The 5,373-nt window shown below is 34.6% G+C and overlaps 1 long non-coding RNA gene across 1 annotated transcript; it reads left to right on the top strand.

Moving 5' to 3' along the window:
* The first annotated feature begins 1,278 nt into the window (after positions 1–1,278).
* Positions 1,279–5,040, top strand: LOC131705080 (uncharacterized). The gene is made up of 3 exons (XR_009310171.1): positions 1,279–1,288; positions 2,278–2,332; positions 4,029–5,040. It is a non-coding gene; the product is annotated as an uncharacterized LOC131705080 (long non-coding RNA).
* Positions 5,041–5,373: the final 333 nt, after the last annotated feature.

The raw sequence follows: 5,373 nt of genomic DNA, 5'->3' as shown, positions 1-5,373 counted from the left end.
TGTCAGCATACTATAATTAGCATAGAGTCCTATTGTTAATAAAGAATGCACTGTGTGGTTTCACTCCTACACAGAAAAATGTATCATTTGTTAACTCTTGATACACATCACTTTTTGGTAACTTTTTTTTTTTTTTCCTCTAAAAGGGTCTACTTTTGTATTCCATGTAAAAATACCAGTTGTGAGGGAACAATTGACTTGTCTTCATCAACTACTGTACATAAACCAATTAGATGTAGTACAGCCCAATCAAGGGAAAAGAAAGACCACATTGTAATTTAATAACATGGGTTCAAATAAACTCCCAGCATTACTTTGTCTGCTACTACATGTCTATTAATTGGCTACTTTCTGTGGGTTCAATTAAACAATTAAAGACCTGGGCCCATTTTCATCAAATGTACAGACATTAAGTTTGTTTGCATGCACAAATTGATCCTGATTTATCATTCTCACGTTGAGCCTTTGTACGCACAATTGGTGTTAATAAATCTCAATGCTTTTAAATCTGTTTGTACGTGGAATTTTAATTTGAACCGCCCACACTCTTCTAAATAGGGTGCGTTTTACCCTGCATACGCTGTCTGTGGAGTGTGATTTTAAAGAGTTTAATTTATTTCAGAAGACAAGTGAAGAGCAGTAATAAAATAAGTTTTTCTGATGCAGCTATAGAAATAAATATATTCATGCACAGAACAAAAAATCTATAGATACGCAGCTAGATGTTACTAAAGTTAAATGAAAAACTAAATAAGTATATCAATACAAATACTCACATTTATTTGATATAAGTGCAGTTTTATTATAAGTGCATGTTATTAATACAAAAGACTCCCAGTAAGGAGTGTACATGATCTTTTATCAAGGAAACCCAGTGACAGCACAAAAATAAAGAAGGAATTGGATCATCTCCTGCAGTACTCACTGCCTAACACTAGGAAATGGACGTATGCACAGCTCCTACTGTGCGTGAATCGAAGAACCTTCTCACTCAGCATTCTCTATTAATAAATTCCATACTTTTGGTTCAAATGTACGTATGCTCTCTTTTGAAAGGAACATTTGCAAATGTACATGTGATAAATGTGGGCCCTGGTTGGAACAAGGTTCTGGAATAGACCATTTGTGAAAAGGCATCAAACCCTTAACTAACCGCCAAGACCATCTTGGACCAATAAAGTGAATTGGGAAAGCCACAAAATTATGTGATTTTTTGACAATTTTTATAATTTGGAAAAATAAATCATGCATTCCATGAAATGACCACACACATATGAAACATGAATGAGTAAGTACTGTAGTATTGGTTCCCCCCCAAAAAAAAATAGATTGTATCATAATTTTTAATATCAAATGTAAATGTTACAGAATACCATTATGTAATATGATAGTACTGTTCATTGGCAGAGACAGTAGCTTCTGGCAGAACTAATCAACACGTTTTGTCTGATTGAGCAAGGCTGTGTGCAGGACAAAATATTAATTTGCCATTTACTCAATAAACTATCTTGTATGAGTCATCTTGTTGCAGAAAAACAGGTTTTGGAAGGCAGTGTGCTCATTCCAATAGATTTAACACACCAGGGACCTGATTTTCCAAAGTTAGTAAAGGTGCTTACCATTGAGGTTAATGGTGTAAATGTACACATATTCTATAACCCCTGCTGAAATTGGGATTTTTAATCAGAGAAAGGCAAGATGGTTTTGTTGCTTCTGTTGCAGGGGAGGGAAGAACAACAGAGGACCAGACCATACCCTGTTTAACTAATTTTTTCTTCCAGGATCATCTTTATGGATGCCACCAATGAACAAGTTTTGAGGCATTATTGGTTTCATAAGCAAACCCTTTATGATCTTTGTGAATTACTTAAGGCGGATTTGGAAGCTTCTACCAACAGAACACACCCAATTCCAGTTCTGACCAAAGTCACTTTGGCCCTACATTTTTATAGCTATGGACTATTGTCTAATGCTGCAAGGCAGGGAGTATCCCAGTCTTCATTATGCAAGATCATTAATGATGTAACTGAAGCCTTGATAAAAAAGAGCTCCTGCTTTTATTAGATGCCCACTATCAGTGGCTGAGCAACAGCAAATTCAATTTGATTTTTATCAAGATGCAGGAATGCCTCAGATAATTGGACTAATTGATTGTACACATGTAGCAATAAAAGAATTCCACTCCTTAATCGTCCAGTTCATCTGCAATGCTTGTTGCCGTATCACAAATGTATTTGCTAATTTCCCCGGATTGTGTCATGATTCATTTTACAACAGAGTGAAACAGAGAGAATGTTTGAGAGTGGAGAAATCATGGACTGCTTTCTACTTGGTAAGTGACATTATTAGCATATTGTTATATTTAATTACTTATAATTATGTATCTGTAACTTAACAATTCTGCAACGTGTTGTATGTTATATGTTGCAGGTGACAGGGACTATCCCTTAAAGAAGTGGCTTCTGACTCCAGTGACTCCAGGTCCTACAACAAGAGCTGAGGACAGATATAATGAGGCACATAGAAAAACACAAAGCAAATTAGAACATACTTTTGGTATGCTTAAGAACTGCTTTGGTTGCCAAAAAAACGAGAGAACATAAGCCTACAATACGTGCCAGAAAAATGTTGCCAAATAATTCTGGTGTGTGATATGTTGCACAATGTAGCAATAATTAGAAATGTCCCACAAATTTTGTAGAGGAACAGAAGACAAATACCAGTGTTGGAGGACCTGGATGTTCAGCATAACAGAGATCAGCCACCCATTCAAGCCACACAAATCAGAACAATAGAAAACATATTTTCATAAAAAGCAGTTGTCATCAGATGTGCACAAATAAAACACACACAACCAACCCAGATGCATTTGTCATTTACTAGTCATTTTTAAGTTACAATACATCCAATTTTTGCCAATTAACCAGCATTGCTGCATTACAAAAAAAAAAAAATTCTCAAATTATTTCAATTGAAATGCCCAACTTTTTCTTTTCCTTCACCAAATAATACACACTGGTGTTTTATTATGTTATCTAAAAGCATATGGACTTGTGAAGTCATGTAGTTTTCACTCCAGGTTTTCCTCTTTTTTCACATTTTTTTACTTTATCAATTTCAATGAGCTCGGGGAAGTTGTCTTCAAACTCTATACACTTCTGTGCTTCCTGAGAGATTTTTATTTATTTATTTATTTATTTATTTAAATGTGAAACGTTGTTCTGCTCCATTTTACATTCGCGTATAGCATTTCCATATGTGGAAACATCAATCCCATAATTCATAGTGACTACTTGGAAATATAACATAACTGTTTTGCACACCCATAGATTATTATTCATTTCAAGGCGAGGCAGGAGATTTTACTTTCAATGAGAAGACACTCAACAGTAAAGTACCACTACTATCAATGGAAAATTGCAATGTAAAGAACATATGGAACTTTCAGTGTAGGTTACTAACCCTTACTGAGTAATTTAACAACTTTGGAAAATCAGGCCCCAAGTTTGCCTTTGGAGATATATATATATATATATATATATATATATATATATATATATATATATATATATATATATACATATCATATATATATATATATATATATATATATATATATATATGATATGTCACATGCAAAAAAAGAAAATGTTTCAAAATGTTTAGATGATGGCTAGAAAAAATACATTTTTAGACTACAGTTCATTTAGCCATGTAGGGGATCATTATTATTTATGGTACTTTAACAGCAGCGGGTGGTGCTTTTAGTTCTGCAAGGGTAATATCCTGGCAAATATTTAATGCAGTACTTTAGGCTGAAAGGTTTATCACTCTGCTTATAGACTAAACTCGGAAAGAACCAACATGACCCCATGGGGTCAGCACAGTAATTACAATCTAAATGGAGCTCTGACCAGCCATGAATTGCAGTGTGCGATACAGAAATTGCTGACAGTTCAATCACTGTGTTGCTTTTATAGAGGGCTCTATATTTAAAGTGCTGATACTGTTTTCCCTCTCAATGACAGCACTGACAGATGGAGTGAAAACGCTGCATTGGTCTGAACAAGGAAGAACTGGAGGGGGAGCTGCACAGCCTCCTGCAACCAGCTGGGAATGATGACTAGAGTGAGATTGTGCCTGGCAGTTAGTAATATTACTACTTATTCACTGCAGAATACCTGAAAACACCCTATATAAAGCAGAACAAGACAGAGAGATGCTAGACAGGCTTGAGAAGCTGTCTGAGCATTTATAACACAGGACTGGTAAAGGTCAGTGATAAAGCAACTATTAGCTAAGGCTGAAGAGTCTCTCATCAATCAGGAACTGTTTTTGCTTTCGTCTTGTAAAGCCATTAATGCTTAATTTGTATATATCAAGGCAGTGAAAATAAATGTTTTGGTTTGGACAAATTCCAAAAAAATATATATTAATAACAAATGATGAAACTTGTGTATAATCATGTCTTTAAAGAGCTACAGCAGTATCACAGTTTAACCTTTGTAGTGTACAGCCAATTTTACCAGCAGCTGTAACTTAGGATGTCAGAAACACTCATTTTGTTATTGAGGTATAAACTATCATGTATGGTTAGATGTCTACAGATGCCTACTGTTAGTGATTAAAGTACCACTAATTCATGGTTTTGAAAAATGCCCTTATTCTAGCCCCCTGTTTAAATACAGATACTGTACACCCACCTGTGTGCTGCCTTAGCTAAGGCAGGATAAATGTTGGTATTAAAACAAAACTTCACAAAGCCGCCCAATTGCTTGGTATTAAAACATAAATTCAAGGTGCCCCACAAAGGGGTTTCTTTAACACAGGGCCTTGTAGGGAGTGTGTCATATTAACGTGGTATTAAAACACATTCATTCAAGTGTTGTAGAACCTTCAAAGTTGCTCTTACACAGTGCGCTTGAAGATTCACATTCAAAAAACAATAACAAAACATATAAATTATATACAAAATAGACATTATATCATACTAAAGTACACCAAACACAGCAATAAATTATACAAGTGTAAATAATACAAAACGTTTAAGAAAATACATAGATTTTTGTACTTTTATTATTTAAAGATATAGTAACCAACACAGTAAAAAAACAAAAAACAAAACACATCTAATCCTGCCTCTCTACATACCCCTTCGATTATGGAATCCAGATAGTCATGTCAGCCATTGTTTGCATGAAGAGAAATGCAACATGCAGTGGACTATAAGGTAATTTCTTTGTAAACATACATATTTTTAGTACAAGCATGTATCACATTTTTGCCCCCTTACCAACAAAAAGGGCTTGTATACTTCTATATGCTTCTAAATACAGTACATAATATCTGGGTGATATATATGTGTTTTCTTCA

This window comes from Acipenser ruthenus, chromosome 2 (assembly GCF_902713425.1).
Source record: "Acipenser ruthenus chromosome 2, fAciRut3.2 maternal haplotype, whole genome shotgun sequence".
NCBI classification, from domain to species: Eukaryota; Metazoa; Chordata; class Actinopteri; order Acipenseriformes; family Acipenseridae; genus Acipenser; species Acipenser ruthenus.
The sequence above is the reverse complement of the archived record's forward strand: the minus strand, read 5'-3'. Positions and strand labels throughout refer to the sequence as shown.